Here is a 26341-nt window from a genome sequence, read left to right on the forward strand (position 1 = left end):
ACTTGAACCCAATTGAACATCTCTGGAGAGACCTGAAAATGGCTTCCACTGACAGTCACTGACAGTCAATCACCAAATCTAACAGAGAAGAATTGCAGGTGCAAACCTTGTGGCATCATCCCCAAGATGACTGGAGGTTGTAATGGCTGCCAAAGGTGCCTCACATAAACACAAAGGGTCTGAATATTCTGTTTTAGTCAATATAGGGTCTGCAACTTCCCAAAATGTGAAAAAAGTGAAAAGGTCTAAAACTTTCTGTCTATGAACTAACACTACACGTGCTCAGTTTTCTTTCCATATTTCTAGAACCTCAGAAAACCTCTATTACGTATTCTGGCAATGCACGGAAGAGAACACAGAAATGTAAAGCTGTAATGTTAGCGCACATGGCTGCAAGTCCTGTCCTGCCTCTGGACGTCTGGCTCAGACTCCGCTTTTATCCAGGAGGAGAGGCTTATGGAATGTACAGATTGAAACAAATCCAGATGTGCTTATTTGGCAGTGCTGAGAAAGACTCCTCCACACAAAGAAAACAAAAGCCTGAGAAGGGTCCTGCATGGAGCAGCAATGGGACATCTGCCACTTTAAGTCCCCTTCTCCTCCCCATCTTCTCATTCCCCTGACATGTCTAGTCTGGCAAATAATCAGACTCATAAATAATCAGACTCATCGTGGGGGATCAGCAACAGTCAGCGGCTGCCCCTGAGCTTTCTGCTCTCTAAAGAAAGTGTACAGAACTTCATGCTCTCTGCCACATCACAGACAAGACTTTGTTTAACACACAGCAGGTCGGATACAGGTTGAACCCTTGGAGATGTACTAGTCGCCTATGAAGCTCCTGGCAGAAGATCTGTCTAATCTGGGAAACATGAAGGGGTAAGTAACCGGTATATTCCTGAAGACAAGCTTGACTATGAGAAGGCGTAAGCTAATAAGTGAAACAGAACATTTCTATAACTGGTACTACACCATTGGAAATATTACATTCACTTTACATCTTCTTGTTACTTGTTTAGGTTTCCTAAAATAAACTCTCTAAACTCTCTTTACATACTCTCTCTGTGAATACACGAGCACACGATTCCTGCTTTTTCAAGTACCACTACTGCTATGATTCTGTATGAAGTATATAAGATTTCACTGAATTAGGCTGGGTTCACATCACGTTTTCGTGAAACGTTCGGTCCGGTCGGCTCATTTTTGCACCATATGCGCTTTTACAACCAGACCTAAAACCATGGTTGACCACAGTTTTAGGTCCGGGGAAAAAGCGCATACAGCGCAAAAATTAGCCGACCGGACCGAATGTTTCACTCATTTCGGCTCATTGAAATGAATTACATACGGGAGCGCATAGAAAAGCATACGGGAGCGTGAGGTTTCAGCTCTCCCCTGCTGTATGCGCTCCTGTATGGGAGAAAACGTGATGTGAACCCAGCCTTAAATGCATCAGTTATGTCATTCACAAGGTAATTCTAAAATTAACACTTGCAGACCTCAACTACTGCTCTAATTCAAGAGCTTCCTTTAGCACTGGAAGGACATGACATTTGGTTTAGGTTCTGAAGGACTGGAGTATGCTGTCTTTTTTTCAATTATAATGTCTTATCAATTATACCAATTTCTCTATTAAAGAGTACCTCTCATGATCTTGATAAACTTTATAATCCTCCCAGGTCACTGCCCCCATCATGATAAACCACCCTCTGCCTTTATTTGTATTATTTTTTAGTTTTCTACCTTGATATTGTTCTGTATTTTCTACTCAGTCTCAGTCAGATTCACAGACTGGAAAGGGGTGTTACCCAGCAGGCGTGACATCATCTGAAGCCATACAGGGGAGAACTTCCTACCTCACTCTGCTACACACAGCCCAGAACAGTTCAGTGTGAGAGGAGCTATGATTGGATAAGGCTGCACCCCCCCCCCCTCAGCATTTCCTGGTTTTGGACTTCTGCCGGGCCAGCATGAGTCCAAAGTCTGTGCAAGAGATGGGGGAAATGTGCTCTAGAAAAGTAGGCAGACACCTAGTGGCAGCTTTTTTAAACACAAATATTTTAAAACACGAGATTTTTTATTTTATTTACCATAAGAAGCGCAATTGAAAAGAATAGTTTTAATGAGGGTGCCCTTTTAAATATACCCGCAGTATTCATATGCTTTACTAATTAGCCTTGTCCACATCTATTATCTAACAGAATGCTAAAATATTGTACTCATTTGCTAGGAATCTACATAAATCTAAAACAAATGACTTAATATTCTGTATTGAGAACTGTCACAGCGCATGCTCTATGAACAATGTAAGATGTGCAGAAATGCATTTAAAGCAGAATAACCATTATGGGGAGAGATATTCAAAACTGTCTAAAATAAAACTGTACTAAATATGTTTATTATTAAGTACTGGTGATAATAATAATCATAATGTTAACCGTTCAAATGTAGGAATGACTGTATCTGGACCTCCATGCCACAGAGGGAAAGGAAGATAAGATATGGAGTGTTGCTAGCTGACTTTAGAGACTGTATTTGTCCCTTTGTATACCTGTATCCTTACTCTAACCACCAGCAGTTCAAATGTTTTATTTATATTTTATTCTGTTTGGGGGAAAAAAATCCCAAGTTGACACCTTGCTTCTACATTCCAAGCAGGCACAGGGATAGCTACAGCAATTCTACATCATTCTATAACTCCCTATATCTCTCCCTCCAGTATCCATGTTACTGAATTTTAAAATCTAGATACAGTTAGTACTTAGGCCGGCCTCCTAGTCAGCTTCTCACAAGGTTGTCTTCTGCTAGGTCTTAGGCCAGTGCTACACTGCGGTTTTTATTTAATTTCATATTAATTATTTTTTGTGCACTTCAACCTTTGCAAAAATGTTCAACTATTGTACGCCAGAAAACTGGTATACAAGAGTGATAAATCCCCCTATGTGTCTGATGTGTATTCTCCACTTGATTCTATTAGCACAATATTTTCCTGGGCTGTTTGGGCTAATAGGATGTGGACTTGTCCCTACACTGGCATTACATAGGGCAGCATTATATAAGGTAACATCTGCTTTAAAGTCCATAGCAGCAATTAACCCCAGTCAGAATAAGACACAAAAATATTTGCAAAAACTGAAAATACCCACAAAGGGGACCCTTGGCAACTTCAAACAACTTTATCACCACTCCACAGGTTTGTGCATTTTATATATTGTTTCCTGCTTTCCTCAGCTTGTGGGGACCCAGGGTGTTATATACTGGGACTAGAAGTGCTCTTGATATTGAAATTGTGCTGTGAGGGGTGTGGCAGTCCCATGTAACCTGGCCCTAGGTACGCATAGCTTTGTCAGTGGTAACACTGCACATGGCGATAGTATGGCTGTCCTTTTGGGCCATGTCCCTTTTATACCGTGTGCAGGTGATGTTGGTCGGGATGCCCATGGTGTTATGGGTCGTGCATTCCCAGAACATAAATTGGCCTCTGATCAGAAGCCAGTCTTGTTCATTGTGTTTCAGATATAGGCAGGTCGGCACTGTGTAGGTAGGTGCCAGAGACGAGTAATCCAATGGAGGTAAAAAGATCCTGGCACTCAAATGATGCTTGAAGAAAATTCTTTCGTTTATTTAATTCATAAACAGAACATTTAACGCAGCACGTGTTCCAGCTTTACAGAAGCTTTACAGAAGCCTTTTTCAACTGCATAACCTATGCAGTTGAAAAAGGCTTCTGTAAAGCCGGAACGCGTGCTGCATTAAATGTTCTGTTTATGCATTAAAGGGGTTCTCTGGTGCTTAAACATCTTATCCCCTATCCAAAGGATAGGGGATAAGATGCCTGATCGCGGGAGTCCCGCAGCTGGGGACGCCTGGCCGACTACAGGGTGGGCGGCGTGTGACGTCACGCCTGCGACGGCGTGTAACGTCACGCTCCGCCCCGCAATGCAAGCCTACAGGAGGGGGCATGATAGCTATCACGCCCCCTCCCGTAGGCTTGCATTGAGGGGCGGAGCGTGATGTCGCACGGGGGCGGAGGCGTGACGTCACACGCCGCCTGCCCTGTAGTCGACCGTAATCAGACCCGGAGCGAACACGCTCCGGGGACTGATAATAAACGGGGTGCCGCGTGCATGATCACGGGCGTCCCCAGCGGCGGGACTCTCGCAATCAGGCATCTTATCCCCTATCCTTTGGATAGGGGATAAGATGTTTAAGCACCGGAGAATCCCTTTAAATAAACAAAAGAATTTCTTCAAGCATCATTTGAGTGCCGGGATCTTTTTACCTCCATTGTTCTTTGTGTTGACTTTACTGCGACATGATTCAGCTGGAGCAGGTGGGTATTCTCCAAGTCTGAAATTGGTAGAGCTAACCAGATCAGGACAGTTTTCTCTGTGTGCTAGCAGGTCCTTTGTAACTTCTCCTGAATGCTCCCTCTTGAATGTAGTAGGCAATGGACATGGACAATAGCTGTCAGTGTGGAAGAGGCTAGGCCATGATCTTGGTCTCTCTCTTTCTGTCACAACTCGTGTTCAGCTAAGGACAGGTGAGCAGGGGAATTTTTAGGCTTTGCCTTATATGTTCCTGATGTACTCTAGTCAATAAAGGACCCAACACTGATCTGTGTGTGGAAAAACTGATTTCTATTTTGCCAAGTAAATGGTGCTGTGGCATAACTTGTAAGTGAACTTTGTGTATACCCTGCAGCATGTGACTGTAGTGTGGTGCATTAACCTTTGTTTATCCTTGCAGCATCAGCTTAACCGGGAACAACACACAACATCATGCATATAGAATAAAAACACACATTTCACATATTGAAGACAAAAGTGTTAATCAAACACCCAAGGTTTTTACCCATTGTAGGACATTGCAAGTTCACAAGAGATTGGTCCATTAGGTGCCTGCTATGCTAATAAGCACATACGTGTACAACTGCGAGGCCATGACTCTCAAAGGGGAGATTACTTAGGTTCACACATTGTTAAGAGTAATGACTGTTCATTGACAACTTATGGCCGGTAACAACGTAGAAGCTGTCAAGGGGGTAGTCACCACATCTGTTGTTACTGGGGCGTGTACCTGAGGCATCTCACCATTAATATCTATGTGGTAGTGATCACCCAGTCACACTCTATGAACTCATTAGCATATCAGTCTTTACTGCACTAACAGATAGTGAACAGGGAGAAGTAAAAAAATTTGGTGGGATTTAAAATAAAATAAAACGTTTACCAATCTGTGGAGCGATGGACTATGAAGAGACCATAGGTCCTCTAAAGGGTGATCATAGACATTAGATGTATATCAGCTGATCTGCAGCTTTTAAAGGGATTGGCGAATATGCATGGACATGTTCCCAGGGGTGAAGCTAGCCCCTCTGCTGCCTTAGGTGAACTACAGAAAAGCACCGCCTATATATATACTGTATATATTATATGTATAGGTATGGTAGACCCCCAGTAGTCAGGTATGTCCTTAGGTAAGTAGTGCCCTTAGTAGTCATGTATGTCCCAGGAGCGCCATGTATGCTTATTATTATTTTACTTACTATTACATGCGTATGGGCAACTTTATTCTTTTATGTCTATTACCTGCTGTGCCAAACTAAACTACCCATGCTGTCAACACGCCATGTATAAATCCTGAGCTGCATTTATACCTATTATACTCATGCGGCAGATGAATAATTTTCACTTCAGTCATGTTTTCTGATTCATGTTGATTGTGAAAGAATATCTGGTCTGCAGATGAGACATTTGTGCCAAATTAGCTCCGAAATAAAAAAGACCAATGTTGGAAAGAGATGAGATGACATCACTGTGGAAAGTCAGTTATATAAACATTGCTAAATCTTATACAGTTACAAAAGAAATGTAACTATATAGCTTACAGCAATAATCAATCATGGAGCTCATTTTGATTAGTATTTTTAGGAACTGGCATAGAAGAAAAAAACTATAATGGAAAGATTTACGCATTATTGTGTGTTTTTGACCCACTTCTTGTTTTGGCTTAAAATATAGATCAAAATCAGCAGCAAAAGTGTTTGTGTGAACAATGGCATTTGACCAGGTTGTAGAAACCAGTTCTTATGTTAACTTGTTTTCACCCAATCAATGCTCTGCATAATATTCAACTACCGGCTGTCATTCAAGAATCTCACAGGCTCACCAGTATCTGCATACCCTCTGAGCGTTTAGTTTATTTCTCTTGAACCTGTTTTATTCTCAGTTTTACACCATGCTCACATGGCAGCTTAAAGGGAAATTGACAGCCGATTCACCGACACTAAACCCAATTGAATGAGTGCGGGTGAACCTGAGTAAAATGATATGTTACGATGTTAAGAATCGGTCCAGCCATTCCTGAGTCACAGCCTGTGTTGCTATTATGCAAATATGTCACATTGCACAATGTAGGTGGGAGTGGCTTTCTGAGCTCCCCTGCATTCTTCCTCTCATATGCATGCCCATCTGCTGAAAATGCATAAATCTTCACATCCTAGAATAGCAGAGCACTTACATGGACATAGGCTCTGCATCACTACGACGTGAAGAGCGGTAAGGATTAAGCTATTTCTGTGCTCTGCTTTACTAGGTAGAGCACTCATGTGGGCACAGGCTCTCACATTATTAGGATGTGAAAGTGAAGATTTATGTGATTTCAGACGATGCACAGGAATATGGGAGCATGGAGGAAGGAGGCAGGGAAACTTGGAAATCCAGCTCCCGCCTCCATTGCACAAAGAGACATCTGCATACCAGCAACCGAGCCTGGGCCAATTTTTTTAAAGTAATACATAATTTTACTCAGGTTCACCCACAATTGTCCCTGATTGTCTGACACACCTCCCTCGTTATTATGTATTGCATCTTTAACCATGTGACCTGCTCACTCTCTGAAGGCAGCCCCCACCTGTAGCTCACACAGTAAACAAGCAATAGAGGCTCATCCTATTTAAGTTTTTATTTTTACCACTTTTGGCTGGATATCTCCTTTAAAGAGTGCCTCTCATGATCTTGTTAAATTTTATAATCCTCCCAGTTCACTGCCCCCATCATGATAAACCACCCTCTGCCTTTATTTTTATTATTTGTTAGTTTTCTACCTTGATATTGCTCTGTTTTTTCTGCTCAGTCAGATTCACAGACTGGGAATGGGGCGTTACCTAGCAGGCTGTGACATCATCTGAAGCCATACAGGGGAGAACTTCCTCCCTCACTCTGCTACACACAGCCCAGAGCAGTTCAGTATGTGAGATGAGCTATGATTGGCTAAGGCTGCGCCCGCACACCCCTCAGCATCTCCTGCTTTTGGACTTTTGCCAGGCCAGCAGGAGTCCAAAGTCTGTGCAAAAGATGGAGGAAAATGTGCTTGGGACGAGTAGGGAGACACCTAGGGGCAGCTTTTTTAAACACAAATAAAACATTGAAAACTTCCTTTTTTTTTTTGCTTCTGTTGACTGTGTAAATCCAGGTGCAGTGGCTCTGCAAAACAGCTGATTAGTGGAGGGGACAGGTGTCAGCACCCTGCTGATCACGTTAATGGGCTATCCTAAGGATAGGTCATCAATATCAAAGTCCTGGAAAAACCCTTTTACCTGTTCTCTTTTCCAGCTTCTTGCTAATCTATTAAATGTATGTTATCCGGAATTATATGACAGAATGTAGCATGAAACTAATGCAGAATTAGACTATAGAGGGGGTGTTTAAAGGGTAACTGTCATTTTAAAGGTCATGTAGACATATCAAAAGTTTTCTATATCCCACCATGAAAATCATGTGGCAGCGCAACTCACTCCTTGGCTCAGTGCTCACTCAGACTCACTGAAAAGGACAGGCTCAGCAGACTTATAATGAAGCTTGTCTCCTACAACGAGTCAGAGGGAGCCCTTCACTTGGCTATAGCTGGAGATTGGTGGGGGTTTCAGCACTTTAAAGGATGTAATGATGGAACCTTTTACTTCTCCATAGAAGATGTAGGCACAGATTGTAGATCTTTATTTTTTTTGTACATGCACTTAATACAAAAGTGTAATAAAACATTAAACCAGTGCATAGGTTGACTTTCTGTTAGGAAACGGAGAATAATGCAGCTCTAAGTATGGAAAAAAACAAACATCTCCGGAGCATCTCGCGCCAATGCGCAGTCTGTGTCTTTTCAACCAGTAGAACATTTCACTCCCCAGGGGACACATCCCTTTTCACAGACAGTTCCAGGGCAGATTTATTGCAGATCTTTTCCTGTTAATCATGGGGTAAAATCGGTGGTCGGATAAGAGGGGAGTCCAGTACCCCAGCCTCAGACAAAAGTACTATTTGGGTTTTTAGCATATATTCTACATCTACATCTTTCACTTTTGCATATTTCATTAACTATAATAAAATATTGCAGCAAACTTTTTTTTTATCTTGACCTGCTTTAAGGACGATAGGCTCAGGCAGATGCTGCTTTTATTAGTAAAATATGTGATACAAAGGAGGCAGGAAATAGCAGTCCTACAAAATGAAGCCTTTAAGGGTTTATTCCTTAAGGCTGTTGTTTGCAACATGTAGCTTCCCAGCTGTTATAAAACAATGATTTCTTGTGTGCCTTGGCTGTCAGGGCATGCTGTAAGTCATAGTTCCACAAAGCTGTATAGCCACAGGTTACAGAACACTGCCTTGAGGTATAATTTAAATTGTCTGTATACTTTAATTGCAGTAATAGACAGTCAACTCATGTATATGCAGAAGGTTAGGGCATAGAAAGACAGTGAATATTGGGTTCATTTAACTTAGGTTGATCAAATAATCATTGTATTGGGTCACATTTTTGTTAATTTTTTCAGTAGCACGGAGACTCATAGGCACGAGCATGAAAGCAGCATGAAAAGACAACTGTGATTAGAAATGGACTTTGTGGAGAATTAATGTGGTGCCCCAGGTAGACACTGTAGACACTGTAGACACAGGGTCCATTGGAACCAGTAGTCCCACTCGTTTAGGGGGTGTCACAGGTATCATGGGTGGCAGTATATGTGCAGAAGAAACCAATATACAACAAAAACCCCAACCATAGGGCTAAATACAACTTTTAATCCTGTGAACCACCAGTATAAAAGTACAAATATAGGTATACCCAATTTATTTAATTATTGATGTTTTACTACTTACTACTTTAAAAAAAATTAACTTAAAAAACATAAATAAATGCTTTAAATTATCTCATTATGATCCTATAACTTTTTTTTTTAACTTAATTTTTTCATCATGATTTTTCATCTACTGAACTAAATGCACCATGACCTGTATTTTTTTTTTTTTTATCAGTACCATTTATTTATAAAAAAAAATGTCTAGGATATCGTGACAAAAGAATTAAGTATTCTTGCATTTATTTTATTTAGTTTTTCTTAGTTTACACTATGTGGGATTATACAGGGTGAAAAAGGATGGCAGAAAATCTATGCAAAACTGAGAAGGTTAATTACCAAAGCTTTAAATTTGGGGCTCAGAAAAACCATGTGCACATGAGGGATTCACTCAAAGAATACATGTTCTGTGCAATGAGCAGGATTAAGGGATTCTCCGGTGGAAAACTCATTTATTCATATTAACTGGTTCCAGAAAATGAAACAGATTTGTAAATTACTTCTACCGTATATACTCGAGTATAGGCCGAGTTTTTCAGCACGATTTTTCGTGCTGAAAACACCCCCCTCGGCTTATACTCGAGTGAACTCCCCCACCCGCAGTGGTCTTCAACCTGCGGACCTCCAGAGGTTTCAAAACTACAACTCCCAGCAAGCCCGGGCAGCCATCGGCTGTCCGGGCTTGCTGGGAGTTGTAGTTTTGAAACCTCCGGAGGTCCGCAGGTTGAAGACCACTGCGGCCTTCAACATCATCCAGCCCCCTCTCACCCCCCTTTAATTCTGAGTACTCACCTCCGCTCGGCGCTGGTCCGGTCCTGCAGGACTGTCCGGTGAGGAGATCGTCCGGTGGGATAGTGGTTCCGGGCTGCTATCTTCACCGGGGAGGCCTCTTCTAAGCGCTTCGGGCCCGGCCTCAGAATAGTCACGTTGCCGTGACAACGACGCAGAGGTGCGTTCATTGCCAACGTACTTCTGCGTCATTGTCAAGGCAACGCCTCTATTCCGGGCCGGAAGCGCGGAGAAGAGGCGCCCCCGGTGAAGATAGCAGCCCGGACCACCTCCTCACCGGACCACCTCCTCACCGGACCACCTCCCCACCGGACAGCCCTGCAGGACCGGACCAGCGCCGAGCGGAGGTGAGTACTCAGAACTAAAGGGGGTGAGAGGGGGGCTGGATGATGTTGAAGGCCGCAGTGGTCTTCAACCTGCGGACCTCCGGAGGTTTCAAAACTACAACTCCCAGCAAGCCCGGACAGCCGATGGCTGCCCGGGCTTGCTGGGAGTTGTAGTTTTGAAACCTCTGGAGGTCCGCAGGTTGAAGACCACTGAGGGCGAATGATGAGAAGAGGATGATGAAGGGGGGGTGTGGGGATGATGAAGGGGGGTGGGGATGATGAAGGGGGGATGTGTGGGATGATGAAGGGGGGATGTGTGGGATGATGACAAGGGGATGATGAAGGGGGGATGTGTGGGATGATAAGGGGATGATGAAGGGGGGATGTGTGGGATGATAAGGGGATGATGAAGGGGGGATGTGTGGGATGATGACAAGGGGATGATGAAGGGGGGATGTGTGGGATGATAAGGGGATGATGAAGGGGGGATGTGTGGGATGATAAGGGGATGATGAAGGGGGGATGTGTGGGATGATGACAAGGGGATGATGAAGGGGGGATGTGTGGGATGATGACAAGGGGATGATGATGAGGATGTTAATGACGGGTCTGGATGATGACAGGGGGGGATGAGGTATTTCCCACCCTAGGCTTATACTCGAGTCAATAACTTTTCCTGGGATTTTGGGTTGAAATTAGGGGTCTCGGCTTATACTCGGGTCGGCTTATACTCGAGTATATACGGTATTTAAAAATCTTAATCCTTACAGTACTTATTACCTGCTGCATATTACAGAGGAAGTTGTATAGTTCTTTTCAGTCTGACCAAAGACCTTTGTCCGTGTGAGGAACTGTCTGGGGCAGGAGAGGTTTCCTATGGGGATTTGATCCCGCTCTGGGCAGTTCCTGACATGAACAGAGGTGTCAGCAGAGAGCATTGTGGTCAAACTATACAACTTCCTCTGGAACATAAGCAGCTGAAAGGTACTGGAAGGGTTAAGATTTTTCAACAGAAGTAATTTACAAATCGGTATAACTTTCTGCAACCAGTTGATTTGAAATTTTTTTTTTCCACCGGAGTACCTCTTTAAGGTCTACACCTACCTGGAGATGTTAAAGGAATGGCTTATGCCACAGCTCTGTCAAAAGTAGTCTATTAGCAGGATGGTGGACCTCCACATTTCCATTTGGATGTTTACCAACACCAAAATAAAAGTTTACCAGAATGGTGGATTGACCGCGCCAGATTGATTTGTGTTAATTTCTCTTAGATATGAACTCAGGCTATAATTTTACACAACCCTTTTTGTAATAACCTGTATTTTAATAGTTTGGACATTTCTGCATGCAGCGATATAAAATTTTACATGCAGTGTGTCACATATTGGCAGGAAAACTGTGCACTCCTGAACTCACCCAGAACCATTATGCCTGCCTATTGTGTAAATGCCCTAAACAACGATTCCACAACTAGAAAACAATCCCTACTCGGACTAAGTGCAGGGACGTCTTAGGTCAAAACAACAAACAATACACAATACAGTAAAGTTTAGGGAAGAACAGTCAGGACACAATAGGTTAACATGCACAAGATACTAAACTCAGGGAAAAACAAACAAGTCAGCATACAGATAGTCAGCAACTGGATGAAAAAGCCAAGAAGACAACAGAAGTACCTAATTATATTACAAAGGGTTACCAAATGTCAGAGCCAAAGTCACAAAATCAGAATACAGTATAATTTGCAAGATGAAGCAAGCTACAGAGTAAGACTCTTTAACAGGCAAAGGGAGACAGCTTAAAGAGCTTAAATAGCCAAGCTGCAGCGTGTAGACTCGAAAGAAGACACAGCATTGGCCAGATGTCCACGACTCATAGCTAGTGAGTAGCCAGACACTAAAAAGGTTTAACCCTTCAGGCCAAAGCAGATTGAGTCATTACACAATGACTGCCAGCATAATGGCGGTCATTAACAGTTTAAAGCAACAACGTGTCTGCAGTCTTGATATAGGCTTGTACTGCCAATGTAGTATTGGTAAAGGCTTGTACTGGGTGTGATGCTGATGACAATGGTATTTATTGTTTTCCAATGCGGGCCTCTGTTCCGCCGATACTCCGTTTTCTAAATTTGGTAATGAAGGTGCTTGGTTCACACAGGGCATTCCCAAGTCCTGAGTGCATATGTCCGGCTTGAATTTTCATAGTTAAGCCTGCACTGCAACAGATTGGAGCTCCACTCTGCATCTAGACTCCTCATCTCTGCATTGAAATCTTACTCGCAAGCAGAGATTTCACTTCATGTTTGCTGTGGAGTTCCATTCTGTAGAAAAGGAGACTGAGCACAGGGGAAACAAATGATCTTTTAAATTGTTATTTTGTAATAAAACATAAATAAGAACCCCGTAAATGTTTGGTATTATCATGGTTAGATTAATCGTGAATACTAAACAGTGAAGGCCACAAAATTTAAGTTGCAAAATACAAGGACAGAATTGCAGTTTTTTTCTATCCACCTAAGAAACACTGAAAGGAATATTGTGACGCAGGACAACTTATTCCATATCCAAAGGATAGGGGATATGTGTCTGATCACAGGGCGTCCAACCACTGGGATTTGGCTCTTTGATACAAAACATAGCAATAAGAGAGGTGTCAATTGAAACAATAAAGAAAATTAAGCTATCAGCAGCCAGGGACCCGCCGGTTATAGCGTACATCCGCAATAACGCTGAAATCCACCATTAACCCCTCAGATGCCGTGATCAATATTGATTATGTTATTTGCAGTGGTTTCCGGTAGCTGATCTACATGGCTGCGGGGATCAGATCAGCTAAGCTAGTGGCCGAAGGTCTCCTTACCTCCCTCCTGCTGCCATCATGGGGTCATCTTCTCTGAGCAGACCAGAGAAGTTAATTGCAGAAAACACTGATTAGTGCTATGCATAGCACTGATCAGTATCTACAATCTATAGATTGCACTATATTGTCCCATGTGGGGACTAAGAAAGTGTAAAACAAAAAAGGTAAAAAAAAAAAAAGTTTTAAATAAAAGTGAATAAGCCCCTTCCCCAATAACAAATACAATTCCCCTCTTTTCCATTAAAATAAACAAACAAACATAAAAACTAAAGATTATGTTACAGAAAATGAGCCCTCAAACATCCCAGTTTATGGAAAAATAAAAAAGTTATAGGGTCAGAACAGGACAAGTTTAAATATACAGATTTTGCATAAAGTGCACTGCATACAAACCATAGCCTCCACCCCCAAGTTGCAAAATTGGTTTTCTCTTCAATTTCCCCCCACAAATAATACTTTTATTTGTTTTGTAGTAGATTTTATGGTAAAATGAAAGGTGACATTACAAAAAAACACGCCCTCATTTTGGTTTGTAGGGGGAGAAAGTTAAAGAGTTATGGCTCTTAGAAGTCAGAGAGGAAAAAGCGAAAACGCAAAAAATTGAAATTTCCTGTGCCCTCAAAATAGGCTTAAACAAAGAAATACAAAATAGTGAGCCTCTCCATTACCAAATCCACATGGCTGCTCTTCTTCACAAAAAAAAGCAGTTTTCCATTCTTTATAGTTAAATTCATGAAACATGTGTCTGAAATGACAATCATTTGTGGTATATCCATTTGTGGAATCCCTTTCCTGGAGAGACTAGCAGGGTCTGGCAGACACTAACCCTTCCTGCCTTCAGACACTCATAAAGTTCACACTGTAGTTTTAAGACCCAGACCTGGAAAATAAATGCTCATTGGAAGTTTATATTTCATATTGGTCATATTTCAATAAACATTTTTATGCTAATGTACTGGAACCATGCATTGTGCACCCATTCCGCCATATAAGCAGCACAATTCTTCCAGAAAGCATCACTTCAGAAAGTTATTAAACTTGGATTTTCTTTGCCAAAATCTGTCCTTTTGGCAATTGGTTTAAGAAACTTTTCTTTCCATAACCAGGCCGACTTCCAGAGATAATTCCCAGCTGTTTCAGCCTGAATTGAATATTCAGCTTTTTAAGGCTGACTCACATAAAACATTTACCCTTTGCTGCCTGGAGATCAAAGTGAACTCATAAAATTATGTTTTTATAAGTTTTATTAATAACTTTAAAATAATCTTATCTCATAGGCTTCCTTACCGGGTAAAAGCTGCAGCTCTAAAGACACTGATCTTCTCTTGAACTATTGAGCCATGTACATAGAAAATATACATTAGTTTCTGTTTGTTGCAATATCAACAGCTGGAAAAGAATTATAAATGCAAATATATATATATATATATATATATCTAGGAAGGATGCCGCAGCACACGGAAGATTCAAGTGCATAAACAGTGGTTTATTCCATGGTAATACAAGTTAGCAAAGTTTCTGCTGCCAATGCAGCCTTTGTCAAGCAACAAAATGGTGACCAAAGTATTTATATGCAAATGAACAAACAAATCAATCAAACCAATTAGTGTAAATACAGTGTAAAAAATACATTTAAGATATAGGGTAATTCAAACCACTATAATATAAATGTTGCACAGGTGCTCAGTAGTGGGTTAAAATCAATGTACATATGAAAAGACTGCTATAAAAGGTATAAACAGTATAACATCATAAATTATCTAACAAGATTACATGTGTACCTAATAATTGTAGATGAGAGGCGAGGGCAGAGTGGTCACATGTTCCCGGCTCGTCTCCATGTGAACCGCCGTTGCTTTGTTTTTTTTTTTTTTTTTAATTATTTTCATTAGTATAATTTATTTTCTTTTTTTTATAATTTCTTTTTTATCATTATTTATTTATTTATTCTATATTCTTATACCTGGCATTTATTTTTATTTTACTTTACTTTTTCATTTATTTATTTTATTTTTACTCACTTTCTTTACACATTTATCCTTTTCTCCGGAATCATGTTCTATCTAGACATATTCAGGTTATTGATGTTTAACACCCGATTTTTTATCACGCTTACTATATACACTCATACTTCTGAACACACATATTTTTGCCACTTGCTCTGATCTAGATATACCTCGGTCAGGTTGATCGGGTTGACCATCTTCCCTTAATCACCATGGCAGTGCAATGCTCACTTTCTATAGTACGCATGCACGGACAGGGGAGCGGTCACGTGACACCTGGGTCAGCTGACACGGTGGAGCCGCGCGGCTGCTCTTGGCGTCCTGCGAACATCAGAATGCAGTAGACACACACTGCAGCCTCGCTGTTATCCACAGCAACGGCGGTTCACATGGAGACGAGCCGGGAACATGTGACCACTCTGCCCTCGCCTCTCATCTACAATTATTAGCTACACATGTAATCTTGTTAGATAATTTATGATGTTATACTGTTTATACCTTTTATAGCAGTCTTTTCATATGTACATTGATTTTAACCCACTACTGAGCACCTGTGCAATATTTATATTATAGTGGTTTGAATTACCCTATATCTTAAATGTATTTTTTACACTGTATTTACACTAATTGGTTTGATTGATTTGTTTGTTCATTTGCATATAAATACTTTGTATGGTTACCATTTTGTTGCTTGACAAAGGCTGCATTGGCAGCAGAAACGTTGCTAACTTGTATTACCATGGAATAAACCACTGTTTATGCACTTGAATCTTCCGTGTGCTGCGGCATCCTTCCTAGATGTCTAACTTGCCTTGACCGCGGCTCCACTCGCTGCTTGCACCGCTATCATACTACTGTGGGACGTGCTGCTCTACCTTTTCTTGTGCTGTATATATATATATATATATATATATATATATATATATATATATATTCTGCATTTTCTTTTTGGTTGCTACCTCTTAGGAGTAATTAGTGTGTGACCCCTTGGTTTTTAAAAGACCTTTGTTGCTATGGGATAACTATTTACAGTGCAACCCATTTTTTCCATGTTGAGATAGACTGTCCAATCATTCTCCATGATGGCAAAGTACAATATTCTTCAGATGTGTTGGACATCTGTAGGGATGGTTTCCATAGATGCTGTTCATTTTTCTGAAAATCAATCTGACAGCTATGATGAAGTTTATTTTGTAGGTTTAGTTAGTTTCTGATATTTGGTGCAGGGCATCGTAATATACATCTAGTGTTTGTTATAAAGAATAATCATTTAAAAAAAATACATGAGTATAAAAGCTGTATTGACAGAGTAATTGTACACCAAATACAGATGTCACTTGTCTATATGAGATAATTATATACAGTCATGGCTGTAAATGTTGGCACCCCTGAAATTTTTCAAGAAAATGAAGTATTTCTCACAGAAAAGGATGTAACACATGTTTTGCTATACACATTTTTATTCCCTTTGTGTGTATTGGAACTAAACCAAAAAAGGGAGGAAAAAAAAGCAAATTGGACATAGCCTCCCTGAGCCTGAAGGACAGCTATAATATCTTTGGAACTTGTTTGGGGCTGCTTTTCCACCATCCGGACTATCCTGCATTGACACCTTTCATCAATTTTTCTCTTCTGTCCACACCCAGGAAGATTAGCTACAGTGCCATGGGTTAATGTTGCGCACTGTGGACAAAGGCAAATCTAGATCTCTGGAGATGGATTTGTAACCTTGAGATAGTTTTTTCCACAATTTTGGTTCTCAAATCCTCAGATAGTTTTCTTGTCCTTTTTCTGTTGGCCATGCTTAGTGTGGCACACATAGATACACAATGCAAAGACTAAGTGAACTTCTCTCCTTTTTATCTGCTTCTAGGTGTGATTTTTATACCGGTTACTTGCCCCAGGTGAGTTTAACCTGTTTGGGACGAAGGACGTACCTGTACGCCCTTCGCCCACTCCCTTTCCATAACGCGAGGCCACGTCATGGCCCAGCGTCACAGCGGGTCAGGTCCGGCCCCTAACAATTAGGGGCCGGGACCCGTGGCTAATAGCGCGCAGCACTGATCGCGGTGCCGCATGTTATAAACCCATTAGACGCGGCGTTTAAAGTTGATCCCCGCGTCTAAAGTGAAACTAAACTGCTGCCGGTTAGCTCAGGGAGCTGTTCGGGATCACCGCGGCGAAATTGCGGCGCCCTGAACAGCTGTAGGACACGAGGAGGGTCCCCCTACCTGCCTCCTGGTATCCGATCGCTGAATGACTGCTCCGTGCCTGAGATCCAGGAATGAGCAGTTAAGCGGAAGAATCATTGATCAATGGTTTCCTATGAGAAACCATTGATCAATGTAAAAGATCAGTGTGTGCAGTGTTATAGGTCCCTATGGGAGCTATAACATTGCAAAAAATAAGTGGGAAAAAAAAGTTAATAAAGATCATTTAACCCCTTCCCTAATAAAAGTTTGAATCACCCCCCTTTTCCCATTTAAAGAATGTAAATGAAAATAAACATATGTGCTATCGCCGCGTGCGGAAATGTCTGAATCATAAAAATATATCGTTAATTAAACCGCACGGTCAATGGCGTACGCGCAAAAAAAATTCAAAGTCCAAAATAGCGTATTTTTGGTCACTTTTTATATCATGAAAAAATGAATAAAAAGCGATCAAAAAGTCCGATCAATACAAAAATGGTACCAATAAAAACTTCAGATCACGGCGCAAAATAATGAGCCCTCATACCGGCCTGTACGCAGAAAAATAAAAAGTTATAGGGGTCAGGAGACGACGATTTTAAACGTGTACATTTTCCAGCATGTAGTTATGATTTTTTCCAGAAGTACGACAAAATCAAACCTATATAAGTAGGGTATCATTTTAATCATATGGACCTACAGAATAAAGATAAGGTGTAATTTTTACTGAAAAATGTACTCAATCTTGTCGCATAATGATTTTTTTTTCCTGTTTCGCCGTAGATTTTTGGGTAAAATGACTGATGTTGTTACAAAGTAGAATTGGTGGTGCAAAAAATAAGCCATAATATGGATTTTTTTGGTGCAAAATTGAAAGGGTTATGATTTTTAAAAGGTAAGGAGGAAAGACCTTAAGTGCAAAAATGGAAAAAACCTCCGTCCCCAAGGGGTTAAAGGAGCATCACATGCTTGAAACTATTCTTCTTACAGCTCAATCACAAAAACTCTGAAACTATTCTTCTTACAGCTCAATCACAAAAACTCCACTCTCTCCTTTAGGGTTTACTTTGAAAAAGGAGTGATATCTAGAAGGTTGGCAGAGAGACTGCTCCCTCCAAATCCTAGGGGAGCTGTCTGGTACTTTCTCCCAAAAGTACACAAAACTTTGGAGTCCCAACCCGGGAGACCTATAGTCTCTGGGGTGGGGACTCTAACTGAACCAATGTCACAGTACATCGATTGGTTGCTTCATCCCCTACTCACTGAAATTCCAGCTTTAGTTAAAGGTACAAACGACTTTCTCCAAACACTTGAACTAGTATTGCCTGAGAACTGCATACTGGTGTCGATAGACATTGAAAGTCTCTACACCAGTATCCCCCAAGGTAAGAGCATAGAGGTGATAAGAGAGTTCCTCGGGTGCTGTGGAAAAAGTGCAGACTACATCAATTTCATTTGCGATTCCCTTTTATTTTGTCCTGTAATTCTTTCAAATTTGGGAGTGAATGGTACACCCAGACTGGTGGGGTGGCCATGGGGAACCCAGAGGCCTGTTCGCTGGCCAATCTTTATGTGGCAGGCTTTGAAAAAAAGTATATTCTCTCAGATAGAAACAAGTACATTGGTTCCATGGCCTGTTATTGCAGATTTGTGGACAACATTTTCATCGCATGGACGGTTGCGGAGTCCACTTTTGTGGACTTCATTAGAGATGAGCGAACTTACAGTAAGTTTGATTCGTCACAAACTTCTCGGCTCAACAGTTGATGACTTTAGTCTGCATAAATTAGTTCAGTCACCAAAGGTATATATAATCATACATATATAGTAGGTAAAGGTATGTATTTGTAATTATGACACCAAAAAGAGAACCATACCAAACATTAAACAGACAAAAATAGTAGAATGTACAAAATCAACTTTATTAATACAATTTAGTAATAAAAGATGGATATTAAAATTAAAACAAAAAGTGAATAGGCACTGGTAGACATACAAAGGTATAGGACAATGGTAGGACACAAATACATCAGAATATGCAAGTATAAGAAGTAAATGCCACAGTGGCTGGTAGGATACAAGGGTAATACCTGCCAAAAGTATACAATAAAGGGTGCCAAACCATACCTACACTTTTGGCAGGTATTACCCTTGTATCCTACCAGCCACTGTGGCATTTACTTCTTATACTTGCATATTCTGATGTATTTGTGTCCTACCATTGTCCTATACCTTTGTATGTCTACCAGTGCCTATTCACTTTTTGTTTTAATTTTAATATCCATCTTTTATTACTAAATTGTATTAATAAAGTTGATTTTGTACATTCTACTATTTTTGTCTGTTTAATGTTTGGTATGGTTCTCTTTTTGGTGTCATAAATTAGTTCAGCTTTCAGGTGCTCCCGTGGGCTGGAAAAGGTGGATACAGTCCTAGAAGACTCTTACCTAGGACTGTATCCACCTTTTCCATCCCACCGGAGCACCTGAAAGCTGAACTAATTTATGCAGGATAAGTCAGCAACTGCCGAGCCGAGAAGTTCGTGGCGAATCGAATTTACTGTAAATTCACTCATCTCTAGACTTCATGTCCGCCCTGAACGATGAAAATGATATGAACTTAACCCCTTAAGGACCAAGCATTTTTCTGTTTTTACACTTTCGTTTTTTCCTCCTCACCTTTTAAAAATCATAACCCTTTCAATTTTGCACCTAAAAATCCATATGAGGGCTTATTTTTTGCGCCACCAATTCTACTTTGGAATGACATGAGTCATTTTACACAAACATTTATGGCGAAACGGAAAAAAAATCATTGTGCGACAAAATTGAAGAAAAAACACCATTTTGTCAATTTTGGGGGCTTCTGTTTTTAGGCAGTACATTTTTCGGTAAAAATTACACTTTATCTTTATTCTGTAGGTCCATACGATTAAAATGATACCCTACTTATATAGGTTTGATTTTGTCGCACTTCTGGAAAAAATCATAACTACATGCAGAAAAATTTATACATTTAAAATTGTCCTTTTCTGACCCCTATAACTTTTTTATTTTTCCACGTACAGGGCGGTTTGAGGGCTCATTTTTTGCGTCGTGATTTGAAGTTTTAATCGGTACCATTTTTATTTTGGACTTTTTGATCGCTTTTTATTCCTATTTTTATGGTATGAAAAGTGACCAAAAATACGCTATTTTGGACTTTGGAATTTTTTTGCGTGTACGCCATTGACCGTGCGGTTTAATTAATGATATATTTTTATAGTTCAGACATTTACGCATGCGACGATACTACATATGTTTATTTTTATTATGGTTACATATTTTTAATATGGAATTTGGGAAAAGGGGGGTGATTTAAACTTTTAATAAAGAAGGGGTTAATGTGTGTGTTTTTAAACTTTTTTTAAACTTTTTTTTTTTACACTTTTAGTCCCCTTAGGGGACTTTTAGGAGGAATCATTTGATTCCTCATACAGATGAATGGGATTGCATACAATCCCATTCATCTGTGTGCTCTGCGCTCGATTGATAAAGCCTGGTCCTGCCAGGCTTTATCATTCAGAGAGCCGGAGCCGACACAGGAGGAGAGGTAAGCCCTCAGGCTACCTCAGCAGTGGATCGCTCCCCCGCGATCGCGCTGCGGGGGAGCGATCCACCCCACTGGACCACCAGGGACTGTATACAGGCACCTTTAGACGCCGCTGTCAACTTTGACAGCGGCGATCTAAAGGGTTAATAGCCGGCCGCGGCGATCGCCGCATGTCGGCTATTAACGCCGGCCCCCAGCTACAGGAATCAGCTGGGGGCTGGCCGGTATGACGCGGGCTCGAGTCGGGAGCCCGCGTCATACCCCGGTAACGGCCATTGGACGAGTATAGACGTCCATGGTCGTTATCGGGTTAAAGTTCTTAGACATGTCAGTGAGTTTGAGAACTGGTTACTAAGGGATACCGCAAGCCAACGGCCTGCAACTCCCTTCTGCACTATGTGAGCTATCATCCGGAACATGTGAAGAAAGCCATCCCTTATGGGCAGTTCTTAAGATTTAGAAGATTCAATAGTCGGGATGATGACTTCAGGATGCAGGCGGGAGAATTGCATGCACATCTGTTGCAAAGAGGATACCCGAAGGTTGTACTAGATGAAGCCCTGAAAAAAGCGAGCAGCTGTCAATGGGAATCAATTTTGAGAGGTAAAAAATCTGGTAATAAATCAGGCAGAAAAAAATTATACCAACAATCCTTTTCCTTTACGTACAGCCCACTAGCACAGAAAAAAAAAAAAAAAAAGCTATAAATAACAACTGGTTCTTACTGCAAAACTATCCAGATCTTAAAGAGTGCGTAGAAAATAAACCTTTGACGGATGTCCTCGTCAACAGTACTCTCAAATACATGTCCCCTAATGCTAATTGGCTCCGAAGGGATGTACCGAAAGGTACCTATAGGTGTGGTAACTGCAACTGGTGCGATTTTTGTTGCACAGATAAATATGTTACCATAGGAGGGGTTAAAGTCGCATGTAGAGATGTAAATTCCCTTAAAACAGGTAAGGGCTCCCCTAGAAATGCATGTCCAAGAAATGCATTATAGCGATCTAAAGACTCTATGCTTTTTTGGGATAGAGAAAGTACAGCGGATGGCATGAACCTCAGAAAATCGCTTCTACATAAAGAAGGGAAATGGATATTGAAGACAAATGCCCAGGGAGGTCTTGGCTTAACCTCTTGGGGATGCAGGGCGTATGCATATGCCCTGCATCCCCGATCCTTAAGGACTCAGGGTGTACCTGTACGCCCTGGTCCCATTTACCGGGTTTAAATTTTTCTCACCAGAAGAGAACGGGTTAACCCGGTGGGTCCCGGTTGCTACGGGCATCCAGGACCCATGGCTAATGCTGGGCACAGCCGATCGGGCCGATGCCAGGCATTAACCCTTTAGATGCCATGATCAAAGTTGATTGCGGCGTCTAAAATGAAAGTAAAAGAATCCCGGCAGCTCAGCAGAGCTGATCGGGACTATCGCGACAAAATCATGATGTCCCGATCAGCTTACCGGACGATGGGAGGGTCCTCACCTGCCTCTCCGTTGTCCGATCGGCGATCTACTGCTCCATGCCTGCGCAGCAGGATAGAGCAGTAGATCGCTGGTTACTCTGATCAGTGCTTTGCAATGGCAAAGCACTGATCAGTGTATGCAATCAGAAGATTGCATGTTGTAGCCTCCTATGGGGGCAAAAAAGAAAACCCCTTCCCTATTAAAAGTTTAAATCACCCCCCTTTTCCCATTTTTTTTTATAAAATAATGAAATAAATAATAAAAATAATCATAAGTGGTACTGCCGCGTGCGTAAATGTCCGAACTATTAAAATATTAGGTTAGCTAAACCACACGGTGATGGCGTACACGTAAAAAATTACCAAAGTCCAACATTTTTGGTCACGTCATATACAATAAAAATATTAATAAAAAGCGATCAAAAAGTCCCATCAAAACAAATATGGTACCTATAAAAACTACAGATGACAGTGCAAAAAATTAGCCCTCATAGCACCCCATACACAGAAAAATAAAAAAGTTATAGGGGTCATAAAATTCCAATTTTAAACATACTGTCACAATTCGGCAGGCAGGAGGTGGAGCCTCTGTGCCAGAGAGGGATTGGCGTGGACCGTATCGGTGGACCGGTTCTAAGTTGCTACTGGTATTCACCAGAGCCCGTCGCAAAGCGGGATGGTCTTGCAGCGGCGGTACCAACCAGGTCGTATCCACTGGCAACGGCTCAACCTCTCTGACTGCTGAGATAGGCGCGGTACAAGGGAGTAGACAAGAGCAGGGTCAGACGTAGCAGAAGGTCGGGGCAGGCGGCAAGGTTCGTAGTCAATGGTAATAGCAGGAGGTCAGGAACACAGTAAAGGTAAACACAGAAGAAGCTTTCTCTAGGCACTAAGGCAACAAGATCCGGCAAGGAAGTGCAGGGGAAGTGAGGTAATATAGCCAGGGAGCAGGTGGAAACTAATTAGGGTGATTGGACCAGACACCAATCATTGGTGCACTGGCCCATTAAATCTCAGAGTGCTGGCGCACGCGCGCGCCCTAGAGAGCGGAGCCGCGTGCGCCAGAGCATGACAGCCGGGGACCGGGACAGGTGAGTGACTTGGGATGCGATTCGCGAGCGGGCGCGTCCCGCTATGCAAATCGCATCCCCGCCGGCAATGTCAGTACAGCGCTCCCGGTCAGCGGGTCTGACCAGGGCGCTGCAGGGAGAGAAATGCCGCGAGCGCTTCGGGGAGGAGCAGGGACCCGGAGCGCTCGGCGTAACACATACTAATTTTGGTGCATGTAGTTTATTTTTTTAAAGTATTAAAATAAAACCTATATAAATTGGATATCCTTGTAACCGTATGGACCTACAGAATAAAGATAAGGTGTCATTTTTACCAAATATTGCACTGCGTAGAAACAGGATCCCCCAAAAGTTACAAAATGGCATTTTTTTTTAAATTTTACCCTACAAATAATTTTTTTGGGGTTTTGTCGCAAGTTATATTCTAAAATAAGTGAGGTCATTGCAATGTACAAATGCTGATGTAAAAACAAGCCCTTATATGGGTCTGTAGGTGCAAAATTGAAAGCGTTATGATTTTTAGAAAGGAAGGAGGAAAAAGCAAAAATGCAAAAAGGAAAATTTGCTGAGTCCTTAAGGTTAAAATAGGCAGAGTCCCTAAGGGGTTAAATGATAGGCTTTTTATAGAAATATGTTAATGTTAGTTGATTGTTCTATGTTCTTTGTGTTTTAAATGTTTATATGGAAACACCCACCTTCTGTGACGTATATTTACCTGCCTCCAGGTGATGAAAGAGGCGTGGTGATGAAGACGCGCCGCACCTCGGCGCAAAAGCATTCTGCTGCGGACCCTGGCATCCTGCGTTATGGAAGATTTTATGCACCGTAAATGAAGACAACGTTTTTCACCGCAGATGTGCCACTGGATCTTAAGTGCTCCCCTACAGTCTCTGCTTTATTCATGTCTATGGTCACGGACTCTCTCAAAGGGTTGAGCACATTCAAGGGACACTAGGTGTTTGCTGAAGTAGTAGTGCTTCGTTAGCTCCTATCTGACAGAATTGCTGGTCCATTAAGCTTAACAGTGCCGATCTCTGTGTCTTTGAATGACTTAATTCAATTTCTATAGACCCTCAAAACCATTATTGTAATTATTTGCCTAATATGCCAAAAAGGCATATCTTGGGGTCTTGAGGTATTGGTTTGTTTAATATAAGAGGGATAAAACCTCCAAACAGAAGGATTGTATGGGTTTGCAAAAAAATGTGCTTTGGGGGGTCTGCAATGTGAACAGCCTGCCAACAGTAAGCAACCAGGACAAATACAGAAGGGGATAGGAAGCAATCCTGGAAGCATGTTCTCAAGACATGGCCACAGAACTTTACACAGGTAACAGTTCCACTGATAGAGTCTCCAAATCTACCCACTCACTTCTACCCAACAGGTTACCCAGGAACATTTTGTATAGAGATAGAGCAGGGCAGGGTCTGGTATATGTATTTATTTATAGAGCAGTCCTTCACAACACATGGATCAAGGGCCACATCCGGCCTACTAAAGGATTTCTTGCGGCCTACAATGTCAATGAAGGTCCTATTCAAATGACTAGATCAGGACCTTTCTTTGCATCATGGTGCAGCAGGGGTGGGGTTAGCGGCTGCACATGCACCTGCTGTGGCTGTCACTATCCTTATTCAGCTGCCACCAGCAGGAGCTACATGAAAAACCTAACCTGTGGTGGGTGTATCATCAATGCAGGTACAGACGCTACAAAGAGCTGTGCTTCCGATTAGTAGGTACCAAATAGCTGTCAGTAATGGAGCCAAGGTTCATGCACTGTGGGCAATACCATTATGATCATGAGGGCACAGCTGTGTGTCTGAAATTTTGTGTAGAGTGTCAAACAGATAGCTGTGCCCATATAATCAAAGTAACCATAATTTTATGATATTGTGCAGGGTTATGCAAAGTTTGTGCAAGGAAGTCACTGAGCCTTGCATGAGTGCCTCAGCATCTGTACATCTCAACGTTTGCAGCGTCTCCACTAAACTTTGCTGAACAAGCAAAATAGAAAAGCTGGACTTGCACTTTAAAGGGGTACTCCAGTGAAAAACCAATTTTTTTATATCAGCTGGCTCCAGAAAGTTAAACAGATTTGTAAATTACTTCTATAAAAAAAATCTTAACCCTTCCAGTTCTTATCAGCTGTTGAAGTTGAGTTGTTCTTTTCTGTCTGACCACACTGCTCTCTGCTGACACCTCTGTCTGTCTCAGGAACTGTCCGGAGCAGGAGAGGTTTGCTATGGGGATTTGCTCCTACAGACAGAGGTGTCAGCAGAGAGCACTGTGGTCAGACAGAAAAGAACAACTCAACTTCAACAGCTGATAAGTACTGGAAGGATTAAGATTTTTTTATAGAAGTAATTTACAAATCTGTTTAACTGTCTGGAGCCAGTTGATATTCAAAAATTTTTTTTTTTTAACCGGAGTACCACTTTAACCATATTTGCTATCTGTGGCCCACACAACAGCGCAGACAGCGAGTCCTCCCATACAGCAGTGCAGTGCAGTCAGTGAGTGAGTGCCACCACACAGCAGTGCAGTCAGTGAGTGCATTTTTTTTGTCAATGAATGTATTTCACATAGGGAACTACTATGAAACTATTTATGAATTGCACAGCACTTTATTCAACTCAACCTGAAAAGTGATAAAAGGTAGTCTTTTTTTTTTTTTGGCAGATATCAAAAGATCCAGATATCAAATTACTATTTAATCACCGTAGTGTCATTTAATGTAATAAGATTAGGGATGTTTAATTTATTTTAATTGCTGTATCTGATCCACGAAAAAGGTATTTTCTGATTTGTCACATACTGAAGTATTCTTTGACAATAGTTTTGATTGGGTAGTAAATGTACAACATATTTTCTACAAAATCATAAAGCTCAAGTTGTAAATATGTTAAAACCC

General features: G+C 41.5%; 1 protein-coding gene across 1 annotated transcript in view; it reads left to right on the forward strand.

Annotated features, from left to right (window-relative positions):
- Nucleotides 1-26341, forward strand: part of B3GNT9 (UDP-GlcNAc:betaGal beta-1,3-N-acetylglucosaminyltransferase 9) — a 33674-nt gene that overhangs the window by 2320 nt on the left and 5013 nt on the right. The window contains exon 2 of the mRNA XM_056526257.1: nucleotides 307-876. The gene's annotated coding sequence lies outside the window, so the exon portion shown is untranslated. The remainder of the gene's footprint in view (nucleotides 1-306; nucleotides 877-26341) is intronic.

Source organism: Hyla sarda, chromosome 6 (assembly GCF_029499605.1).
Source record: "Hyla sarda isolate aHylSar1 chromosome 6, aHylSar1.hap1, whole genome shotgun sequence".
NCBI lineage: Eukaryota > Metazoa > Chordata > Amphibia > Anura > Hylidae > Hyla > Hyla sarda.